The following is a 12,500-nucleotide window of genomic DNA, read 5'->3' as shown; positions in this document are numbered from 1 at the left end:
TAATTCGTGCAGCAAGATGAGTAAACAGCCTCACGGAGAGTAAAAAGAGAGATAACTCCACACACTGAGAGCGATGGAACAAAACTCAGGTGAAAACACTCGGCAACACTTCAGACGGTGAAACGCCTCTCACAACAACACACAAGTGGCTGTTCAATTTGCTTTCACCTTTCCTTTCGCTCTGACTTCTTGGAAACGCCTCGACCCTCCTGCCCTCCAGCCCACCGTCTCCCGCCCCGCCCTTCCCTCCTCCCCCGTCCCTCCTCGCGCCCCGCTCTTCCCTCCCAAGCACACTGTACCAGCTCTCAAGCGTCATTCAGTTAACAGGTGTGTGTTTTTTACCTCCACGCGTGTCTTTTTTTTTCTGCTCAAGTGTGTGGTGATGCTCAAGATGTACTGACAATAGGTAGTGAGGTATACAGACCGTCTACAACAATTAAGTTACATTGAAAAATAATTCACTGAAAAGCTGCGAAAATTCAAGAAGGAATATTGCGATAATACAGAAAAAAAAATGTTTTGAAAGGTTAACGCAAAGGTGAGGACCTTTTACGCGACGCCCACGCCCACGTCGACGCCTGCCTCCCCTATGGTGTAGCTGCACTCCACCAGGTCTCTAGTTCTGGTGTGACACAGAAATGACTAGATAATTTTGTACTTTTTTTTTTCTCTCTCGCCAGAAAAATCGCCACAGCGGTGGAAACTGGCGCGCCCAGGCAGCCTCGCCCCTGGGGATCTCTGCCTTATCCAGCACAGCTGAAATTTTATATTAAATAAAAAAAAATGTCATTTGAATGGCATTTACAATTTCCCGAAATACTGTATTAGTTATTGTGTTATTGGCTGCTTTGAGGGGATGCCAGGGCAGGATGGGAGGCGGGGAGGGGCGGTGCAGGGTGGAGGCGGTGGGTCGTGGAGGCAAGCCGTGGCACTGGGCGGGCAGTCCCTCAAGTGTTACATGGAGTTACTTGCTGGCGGTGGTGAAGGAGGAAGACTTGGTGCTGATGGAAGGGGCGCCGCCCCCCTCAGTGGACTATCCCTTGTTCGATATCCAGTGTGACGCGGCGCCGCGGCGCTGGTGGGCCACACACAGGGACATCAGAGCCAAGCCAAGAAAGTCCCGGCAGGCCCTGCTACCCGCCACCAGACGCCTCGTGCCCCTGTCCAATATCTGCCTCGTCAGGCCCATCCTGCACAGTCTCCTCAAGATGTTAGAAGTCAAAAAGAGCAGGCCTATACAGACGAGCGATAGCCGCATCCGGGAGTACAGCGTCGATTACTGTTACTGGCGGCTGCCCGTCACCCGCAGGACCTCCGTGCGGGAGCGCCTCATGAACAACACGAGTGAGGCGGCTCGTTCCGCCTCTGCACTCTGGAAGGAACTGTGACCCCTTCAACAAGAAACCAACCTCGCCCCTCCTTAATCTAGCACAAGTCAACAGTTTATCCTCGTCAAGGTTTACTCGTCCTCATTTTCTGGCGATTCAATCAAGAAATGTAAATCATCTCTGTAGAATTAACGTTCTGGCTACATGGATTGGCAGCCGAGCGGGAAGGGCGGGCCAAGCAAGGTATTCCCGCCACCTGCCCCTCCCGCCCCGGCCTCCCCTACCCGCCCTGCAGCTTTCCCAGTATCTTAACTATTTTCTTTTGTCCTGGAAAGTCTTCTGCATCTTTCCAACGACTTTGTGCAGCAAGTTTTGCGTATTCAGAGTTGGTACACGTGGCAGGTAACACGAATTCCCAGAACAACACACACTCCTCACTCGTGTTTTTCTCTTACTTGAAGAACGCGTCTGCCATCAAATAAACTATCCAACTCCAAAAGACTTATCTTTAAAGCGAACCGTGTGTGTGCTTCTTATGTTGTTTTCTACATCAACTGAGATAGAAATAAAGGCACCTCAAGAGAACTGCAACATCAAAGACATGAATTTACGCTTGAATCTTTGCGGCTGCTTGTACATTCCTCAGCCCTATTCCCTACTACTACTACTACTACTACTACTACTACCACTAATGATAACAGCAATATGGAGGTCCAGCAAACACTCAGCTTGAAGCGCTAGTACAGTCTGGCCGGGCTGTGATGGGCCACCTGTCTGCCAGTAAATGAGGCACGTCCTCTTGGCGGCAGGTGCGTCCGTCACGAAAGGGTGGAACGTGTGTGTGTGGCTCTCTCTCTCTCTCTCTCTCTCTCTCTCTCTCTCTCTCTCTCTCTCTCTCTCTCTCTCTCACACACACACACACACACACAAACACACACCTGACCTTCAAACTAAACCTCCCTCTCGTTTTTCTCAGTGGACGAGGCTCTATTTCTGGGTTCTCCAAGACACCAGCGTGGAGAAGCCCCCGTTCCGCCACCGCCTCTTTTACCTGGGACGCGAGGAGGAAACAAACACCGCGCCCCAGGACACCCATTAGGGAATCAGGTGTCGGCGAGAGAAAGTCGTCGGTTCCCAGAAGAGGGTCACCTTGGGAGGAGTAAAGCGAGGAGTAATGAAAGCCGCCCTCTGTCGTGCAAGGTGCCGATGCTAAACTACGAGAGAGAGAGAGAGAGAGAGAGAGAGAGAGAGAGAGAGAGAGAGAGAGAGAGAGAGAGAGAGAGAGAGAGAGAGAGAGAGAGAGAGAGAGAGAGAGAGAGAGAGAGAGAGAGAGAGAGAGAGAGAGAGGGAGAGAGAGAGAGAGAGAGAGAGAGAGAGAGAATTCAAGGTGCTGGAATACATACAGTGACATGCAAGGAAGTGAAAAGAATAAATAATGATGAAGTTTTTATTTTGTGTTATTTAAGGTGATGTAAAAATGACACGAAGACAGCGCAACAATAAAAAAAATATATATATAATAATAATAATAATAATAACAATAACATGCAAAGAATAAGCAGGATAAACAATAATATTCTCACGCGAAGCTTTATTTTTCTATATTTATTTACGTACTCATTTACTTTGTGGTGATAAGAGTCCGCTGTGTTATTTAGGAAGATGCCAAGTTAGGTTAGGTTAGGTTAGGTGGATCGTTCATGGCATTCAGAGGACTTAAATGGCAGAGCATGAGAAGGCAGAATCTTCAAGTTGTCCAGAGCTTGTGTGAGAATAAATGTTTGCAGCACTTGTTCGTAAAAGCGAGAGGAAGAATATCAGTTGGTAGTGTAAGTAAGGATTGTCAAGAGAAAATATCTATAGGTTGTTTGGTTTGGTTAAATTGAACAAAACAGGTAATATTGTTGTTATTAAACGAGGTTATGATGTAATGTCAGTTGTTATGTATCTTTGTTATGTTGATATGTATTGTTAGGTTAGGTCAAGTTAAGTTTGCCACTGATATCTACAGCTTGTTTGGTTTGGTTAAACTGAATAAGAGAGGTAATATTGTTATGTTAATATACTATGTTATAATGTAAAGTCAGTTGTTATGCTGTGTTCCTATATTATGTTGATATATGTAATGCTACGTTAGGTTAGGTCAAGGTCAAGTTAAGTCTGCAACTAATTTGTTAGGTTGTTATGTTCTAATGTTATGCTGATATATGTAAGGTTATGTTACCTTAGGTCAAGTTAAGTTTGCCATGAATTTAGGTCGTTTGATGAGGTAGGATATGGAAAAAAAAAAACGACACCCTAACGCCAGCAGGTACAAATAGTACTACAGTTTCCTAATAACATAAAAAATCGCAACAGGTGAACTTTCCCGAGCAAGTTACGTAAATAATGAACGCTCCCCACAGCAGATCAGAACAGGGACAGAAACTCATAAATCCAACACTTGCAAACACCAAAACAGAGCTCCAAGTAGAAACATGAACCGTAACAAGTCAATTTTCTTGAATCTATCACTTAAATAATAGATGTTCTCCCCAGTGCACCCCATGGCCTTGTAAAGCTGAAAATTTTACGTTTTCATGACAGACACCCGTTAGTATTAAACCTCCATGGTCAATATTCATGACGGGGGAATTGGTTGCGGTGGTCTGTGTAGGGTGACCGAGGGACATCCTGACCCTGCACGCCACGACCCCTCGAGCCGCCTCTCCTAACTCTACTCGCTTCCTTCGCCAGGTTGTGTGCAGTCACCCTTACGCCAATAGGCGAGTTGTCTTACGGACCCTTCCACTGTAGTTAAGTCTATAATAATCTAGGCTAATGAAAATGCCGAGAGTATATATATATATATATATATATATATATATATATATATATATATATATATATATATATATATATATATATATATATATATATATATATATATATATATATATATATATATATACTCTCGATATTTCATTAGCCTAGATTATTATAGACTTAACTACAGTGGAAGGGTAAAATATATATATATATATATATATATATATATATATATATATATATATATATATATATATATATATATATATATATATATATATATATATATATATATATATGTATAGATATATATAGATATGTATGTGTATGGATATTTTTTTTAACGTTTTTGTTATATGTTGGTATCAATCAACCAATCAATCGTTATCAAATCTAGACAAAATCTACCATTTGCTATATTTTGAACAGATATTGTCAGCAGATCAGAGGACTTATGATTGAGCAGTTGAGTGGAAATAAGTGTAGTTTACTTGCCTTCTGGTCCTTGACTGTACGTACATACAAACCTCCTGGAAATGGAACAATGGGAAGCAGACCGAGTCCATTTTTAGACGGCAATACAGCGGAGCGCTCGTGACGAAGGAGCAGCAGAGGTCGATAGAGTCCATCGCCTTCACCCTTCGCCCAGTCCTACGTTCCAGCCACCTAACCTAACCTTATCCTAACCTAACCTAACCTAACATTGTCAACGTGCTGGCCAAGACCTACAGTAATCGCTGTACATAAAATGATACCGTTCGAGGAATGTTTTAGTAATCACCATAGCTGCGTGTCACTCAAAACATTATGACCAGTAGCCGTGTTCCACTCAGTTCAGATGGAGGCAGCACTGTGGCGAGCGGCCCATCACTCCTGCCGCCACACAGCAGGTCGATAAACGCGTACTTGAGGAGACGTGAGGAGTCATGTCTAGTGGTCATTAATCAGCATAACGACGCACCCGCACTTTAATGAACGACATTATAGACGGTCATGTGTATAATGATCTAAATTCAATAAAAAAAAATTAAAAAAGACAAGATAACGTACTGAAGGACATTTAGGTTCGTGCATGTAACATTTGGGGATTAATTCTTATTTCAATTTACAACGGTACTTTTGTGACTAGACAAACGTATCACCGTCACCACGCTGGTAATAATAAACACTTGTGATGAGCATCATTGGGCTAAGAACCTTCCTGGCGGCGGCGGTGATGGTGGTGGCGGGACTGGCGGGGCGCAGCCTGGGCCAGGAGGAGCAGTGCGCTGTGAGGCTGCAGGCCCCCGAAGCGTCACCCTGGAGTACGATGAAGGTGGCACCTAAAAAGATGCCGCTGCGTAAGTTGACGAAATTCGTGGATAAGCATCACTTGAAGCTGGCGAAGGGGTCGCCGCCCCCGCAGGGTGCCGAGGTGCGGCTTGACGTGGCTTGCGAGCACCTGGGAGACATGTGGGTGGCTCTTCCCTCCCGCAGCGAGGACGAGAGTATCTTCAGCTGCTGGATGGAGCGCTTCCGAGAGACTCTTAATATTCTCTTCGGGACGATCAAGCGAAAGCCTAAGCAGACTCCTGGCGCTGCGCCGCGCAAGTACATGAAGAACTACTGCGGCAGAGACCTCCCGCTAAGCTCCACTACCAGCGACGTAAGGACCCGCATGGGCGCCAAGACCACGGAAATGAATGAGAAACTGCGCAAAACCATCATGTAAAGAACCCGTCTTGCCAGCCTCGCCTCTGCACCTCCTTTATGATTACAGTCAGCCGTGTGATCCGTCTGTGTCCTTGCGCCTGCAGCCTCGCCTTCCCGTGGCGGGCTGCAGTGCCAGGCTCTGATCAGCGCAGGTTACGAAGGACGGACGCAGGCGAGACAACCTCACAGCAGCAGTATCCAGCAGTCATTACTTCCTCTGTGCGTGATGATGCATTTCCTCTCTCATATACTTAATAACGTAGAGTTACGCAACTCATCAATCAATATGACCACAATTCCTGTATAAATGACTCAGAGCATTTCTATTTCTCTCACTACTGGTTTTCTTTCATCCATCCCTTCACTCCACTGCCCTCCCTTTGTGCGTCCTCACTTACCCTTCCCTCTACGCCTTTCTTCACTCACGCTTTCTTCCTCCTCGTCTTTCTTACGCGCCACCTATTTTCTCCCGCTCACAAAAGCCGCGGCGGAAAAGGCGGCCTCCTGCCGGTGGCGCCGAAGGGGAAGAGGAGAGGGTGAGGGCGAGGGAAGCAGTACCACTTGGAAAGAGAAGAAAAGGATTTAGTGTCTCTGAGTGTGAGAAAAGGGAAGATTCTACTTTGATAAGGAAGTGCCTGGTGGTGGTGGTGGTGGTGGTGGTGGTGGTCGTAGTATGTGTGTGCGTGTCTGTGTGAGGGAGTTTGATGATAATACTATTTTTTGTCATTATTATCATCATTACCATCGTCATTACTCGAACTGTTTATTTATTAACTCCACTGTGATTCCTTTCAACCCCACACGACTTCCCACTCTTCTCTACTTCCCATTTTCTTCTTCAAGTCACATTCTTATCAACACTCTTTTCCTTATTGACCTTACATTTTTTACTCCTAAACTGCCAACACCACCACCACAAACACCACCACCACCAACAACAACAACGAACAAAATAACTACTACTACTACTACTAAACCTACTAAAACTACTACTACTACTACTACTACTACTACTACTGCTACATCTCTTTCATTTAACACTGCTCTTTCAAACCTCTTCTCTTTTGTGTACTTCACTGTCACCCTGTCCCAACAAACACCTCTCCCTTGAAATCAGAAACCACATCCCTCACTTTTTCCCTCACTCTTCACAGACACACTGACTTTTCCCAGAACAACAACTCTTTTTTCTCTCTGTCTCTCTCTCTCTCTCTCCCGCTCACACTCTGCCAGCCTCTCATTAGTTCTCTCTTATTTGTGTCACCTAATTCCCTTGTCCCTTTGTCTCCTCTTACGGTCCTCTTAATTATACGTAATCTCTCTCTATTTCCATTTATCATAATATTAGCTTTCTCTCTCTCTCTCTCTCTCTCTCTCTCTCTCTCTCTCTCTCTCTCTCTCTCTCTCTCTCTCTCTCTCTCTCTCTCTCTCTCTCTCTCTCTCTCTCTCTCTCTCTCTCTCTCTCTCTCTCTCTCTCTGCTATGACTGACAACAGCAACACAACAACAACAACAACAACAACAACAACAACAACAACAACAACAACAACAACAATAATAATAATAATATAATAATAATAATAATAATAATAATAATAATAATAATAATAATAATAATAACAATATATCACACACATTACCTGTTGCCGGCACACCTGACGCAGATCACATCCGGGTGAGCGAATCTGAAATACACATAAAAAATATAAAAAATACAAATAAACAAAAAGTTATATAAAGACCAAGCAACAATAAGAAAATAACACTAAATAACATGCACAGAATAAAGACATTAAACAATATCATCACGCCAACAATAGCTTTTTTTTTTTTACCTCCTCCCTCTACCATTTCTTTATCAGTGCAAATCAATTTTTTTTTTTGTTTTTTTCGTTCGTTTATAAATTCATGATTAATATTTATTGCCTTATTATTGGACAAAAGGTGTTTTCTTTCCCCCATACGCTTCATTACCCTCACACCTGCGATCAAAGGTGACTAATTGGTGCCTCGCTCGGTAACTATTAATGGCAGTGATGATCAAATAGCAATGACAGTATACGTATTAGTTAAAAAAAAAATAGATAATAATAATAATAATAATAATAATAATAATAATAATAATAATAATAATAATAATAATAATAATAATGATAATAATAACTATAAATGACAGGATGAAAACGGTAAACTGATCGCTTTTTTTTTTTCATTCTTTCATGTTTTAGTAGGAAGAAAAATGTCCAGATGAAGGGTTTTCAGTTCTGTGCCACTGTTTATGTTATCAATCTATTTACTTATTTATTATTATTATTATTATTATTATTATTATTATTATTATTATTATTATTATTATTATTATTATTATTATTTTCCTTTTTCTAGGAAGATGATAGCTCGGTAACATGTAATTCTAATTCCCTCGTTTCACTAATAATAATAATAATAACAATAATAATAATAATAATAATAATAATAACAATAACGACCAATTTGCATTGTTATACGGACACAAAAGATGCTTTGTTTCTTACTAATTGTTCGTCATGGTAACAATAACAGCTGTTGATACACCAATACATAATGTATATTGCAATGCATGGAAGTGTAATGACGCAGAAACAAAGGATAGAGAGAGAGAGAGAGAGAGAGAGAGAGAGAGAGAGAGAGAGAGAGAGAGAGAGAGAGAGAGAGAGAGAGAGAGAGAGAGAGAGAGAGAGAGAGAGAGAGAGAGAGAGAGAGAGAGAGAGAGAGAGAGAGAAACGGATTACACTTCCTACCCACTTCCCACACTTCCCACGCTTCAATACGGTGTGCTTCTCTCACCCCATACAGTACACATAAGATGCCACTGTGTCTGCAAAATGCTTATAAAAATCCCTCGACTGCTTTTTCACGCGTGGGTTGGAAGACACTAAAAGCCTCCTTCACCCCGGAGTAGCAGGAGGTCCAGAGAGGCTGAGGCTGCTTCGTCCCCCTGCCATTTGCTCCGGGGTCTTTAGTGGTGGGTGATGGGTGGTGGGTGATGGGTGATGGTGATGGTGGTTGATGGGTCGTGATGGTTGATGGGTGACGGGTGATGGATGGCGGGTGAAGATGGGTTCCGACAAAGAAAGAGTTATGTGTTTAGGATGGCAGCTAAGGAGGGAGGGGCACAGAGGCCCTTACAGACCATTACAGTAAAAACTACCATTAGCATCACCAGTATAGCAGTTATTAGTTCTGTAAATGTTTTTAAGTTGCTCTCATCCCGACGTAAAGGAGCAGTGCGCCGCGCGGCCGATGGCGTCTGATGAGTCACCACGGAAAAGATTTGACGTCGGAAAGACAGTTGGTGAGGAAATACAGAATGAAGTTGATGAAAGGCGTGGCTCTCTATGAAGGGCTTCAAGCACTGGTCTCGCCCACTTGTGAACGTCAAGGACCGATGTGGGGTCAGTCTGCTATAAGAAATACCTCCCGCATAGCTCGAGGACGAGTCTCCCACCCCGTGGTGGCTCCAGGCATTTACTGCTGGGATGGACGCCGCAGAAGCCACAGCAGCACAGCAGCACATCAGCACTCCGCCTCGAGAGGACAGGAAAAAAAACTTCAGTGAAAAAAATAAATAAATAAATAAAAACCATTATAATTTCGAAGATCAAAGGTGTGATGAAGCGCTTGGATAAAACTACCACATAAATGAGCTTCCGTCTTACCTTTTCAGTTCCAGTTCACGAAGGTTTCTTCTCTGGTCACTTTATGTGAACTTTTATGTTTGTTTCTAAAGGCGTTCGGTGCTCTTCAGGTCTAGGACCAGTGGTGTTTCTCACACCTGTCTATTTCTTTCGGTCAGCGCAGCGAGGCAGTAAATGCACACGTCGAGTTCCTGACACACTGCAGCACTCCATTCGTCATCCACTGCCTCCTTTACGTGCAGTGCCCACAGCTCCTCTACCTCTCCTCATAAAACTTTCCATATTACTCGACGTCCTTCACCTCACGATTTTATTCGCCATCCCCTCCAAATGCCCCCTCGCCGCGGATTCTCGACTGTTCGTGAGGAAGGGAGGAATGGAGTCGCCGAGCTAAAAAGAAAAAGGACTGGAAGCCCAACGCTCGAGGTGCCGCCGAGGGACGCTCCAGTAAGGGGGAGTGTCGCCCCGCTGAAGGTGTTTTTTTCCCCTTCCTGCTCCGCTTCCACACCGCACTTGGTCTTCACAGAGCGGTGCGTCTGTGTGCTCTTAGGATTCTTTATTTCACTATTTTTCAGACTTTTTATATGAATGTTTTCACTTTATGTTTTGGGCAGAAGTATGTTGTATTTCCAGGAGTAGACGGCTCGGTGCCCGTGTGAAATGTTCCGACTCACTTCTTTTACAACGCAAATAACGTGGCTTCCACTATTTCTAATGAAAACATTTACAATGAGCACCTCCGGGCTGGGAGCGGTGCTGATACTAGTGGTGGCCGGGCTGGCGGGCCGCGGCCTCAGCAAGGACGAGCAGTGTGTGGCGAGGCTACAGGCTCCCGAAGGGTCGCCCTGGAAGAACCTGGGTGTGAGTGAGGCAAAGTTATCACTACATGAGTTACAGCAGCTGGTGGACAAGTACGGCCTGACCCTGGTGGAGGGACCCCCGCCAGCAAACACTCCACAATCGCTGGTGGCCGCGACCTGTGATCGCGTAGGGAATGTGAGGGTGGGCCTGCCTGATCCCTCAGCCTCCCTGGATGACGAGGAAAAGACACCCATGGCCTGCCGCTTTGAAAACATGAAGGACACTGTGTCCTCATTCTTGGGGTTCAAGAAGGGCACACCCAAGCAGTACCCAGACCAGCCGCGGCGCGTCTACATGAAGAACTACTGCGGTGTTAAGTTTCCAGTCTCAAGCAAGAGCGAAGTTGCGAAGCGCATGCATGAAAATACGAGGAAACTAGAGAAGAAGATGAACAGCTGGAAAAGTTAGATCCCCACCACCAGAACCTTCCCTCCGTGATCCCCATGCAACACCTCACCCCCTCCCTCTCTACCTCCCTACCAACCCTACGGTCCGCGTCCGCTGCTTCACCGCCTGCCTTCCAACGCCGCCTTCTCAACACTCTGGTTCACCAGGGATCGCCTCTGTCATAAGACACCAACACTACATCGTCAAAACACTGCAGTATTTGTGATGTCTATTGTTTTCCCATTCATCTGTTGGCGTAGTTACCTTCCTTTCAAATCGTTAATCATAGTTAGTCATAGCAGTAATGAAAACGTTCTTTAGAATATAAATTAAGAAAAATATGAAAATAATAACAATGTGATGACGGTGACTACGATAATGACGATGATGATAATGATGATGATGATAATAATAATAATAATAATAATAATAATAATAATAATAATAATAATAATAATAATAATAATAATAATAAATACAATGTTATTACAATACCACCACCACCAGCAACAACACCGCACACCTCAACAAAAAGACGGATGACACGTTTCACCTCGTTAAGCACTGTATTATAATTTCCACTTGTCCCTTACCCTCTGCCGCCCCGCCGCCCTGCCAGGCCCCGGCGAGGCTCAGAATACAGAGTTACAGCGGCAGAGTTCCATCACCATTAGTTCCTGAAAGAATTAGTGAATCCAATTTGCCTCTGGTGGAAAGGGGAGCAGGGAAGGGAAGTGGAAAAGAAGACGTGGAGGAGAGGAAGGGATGAAGGGAAGGTGAGATGAGAGAGAGAGAGAGAGAGAGAGAGAGAGAGAGAGAGAGAGAGAGAGAGAGAGAGAGAGAGAGAGAGAGAGAGAGAGAGAGAGAGAGAGAGAGAGAGAGAGAGAGAGAGAGAGAGAGAGAGAGAGAGAGAGAGAGAGAGAGAGAGAGAGAGAGAGAGAGAGAGAGAGAGAGAGAGAGAGAGAGAGAGAGAGAGATAGAGAATGTTACAGGAACCCAAGCGAATCTCGAATAAAAGGAACATGAGAAAGAAACAAGAGAAAATAAGAGAAGCTGCAAGAAGCCATCAGGTCTGCACGTGGCAGTCCCTGCAAGAAACACACCTAATAGTACCTATGTATTTCAGTAAGAACATAAGAAAATAAAGGGGAACGTAAGAAAAATAAGAGAATAACGTTTATGGTAACAATAACTAATAACAATGACGATAATGATGATGATGATGATGATGATTGTCTGAGAGTAAGAAAATTTTCAATCACTTTTTGTCTTTTCTGTCCTAAACTTTTAGCAAATCTTTATAAATATCAGGAAGGAATTTCAACCCTTTCCGGGGAAGCCATCCTTTCCCCATAATCCCTTCGCATATTTCAGACACACAATTTTCTACTAGCATATATTAATTAGCTTTGCAGCATAGAAAACTGAAAAATAACCCCTTATTCTTAACATTCTCCATAAGCCTTCTCCATAAAACTTCTATACTGTTCTGAATATTGCACAAAGACGACCATAGCAGTCAAAGGGTTAACATCACACTCCCTTTACCTTTGCGTCCACCTGTGCTTAGTGAGGGACGCACGCACACCTTTAAAGAGGCGCAGGAAGCATGAAGGCAACATTTAAGCGACTATCTCTCGGAGCAAGCGTCTCCAAACTTCATTCTTTGGGGCATTACCTTCTATTTCTCATCTCTAAAGGCACGTTTTCTCCTCCTCCTCCTCCTCCTCCTCCTCCTCCTCCTCCTC

The 12,500-nt window shown here is 44.2% G+C and overlaps 1 long non-coding RNA gene across 1 annotated transcript in view; it reads right to left on the bottom strand.

The window, feature by feature from the left end:
- Positions 1 to 12,500, bottom strand: part of LOC135105449 (uncharacterized) — a 119,266-nt gene that overhangs the window by 45,323 nt on the left and 61,443 nt on the right. The window contains exon 3 of the long non-coding RNA XR_010270850.1: positions 7,468 to 7,512. This is a non-coding gene — a long non-coding RNA (uncharacterized LOC135105449). The remainder of the gene's footprint in view (positions 1 to 7,467; positions 7,513 to 12,500) is intronic.

This window comes from Scylla paramamosain, chromosome 12 (genome assembly GCF_035594125.1).
Source record: "Scylla paramamosain isolate STU-SP2022 chromosome 12, ASM3559412v1, whole genome shotgun sequence".
Taxonomy (NCBI): Eukaryota; Metazoa; Arthropoda; class Malacostraca; order Decapoda; family Portunidae; genus Scylla; species Scylla paramamosain.
This window is presented reverse-complemented; position numbering and strand designations above follow the sequence as displayed.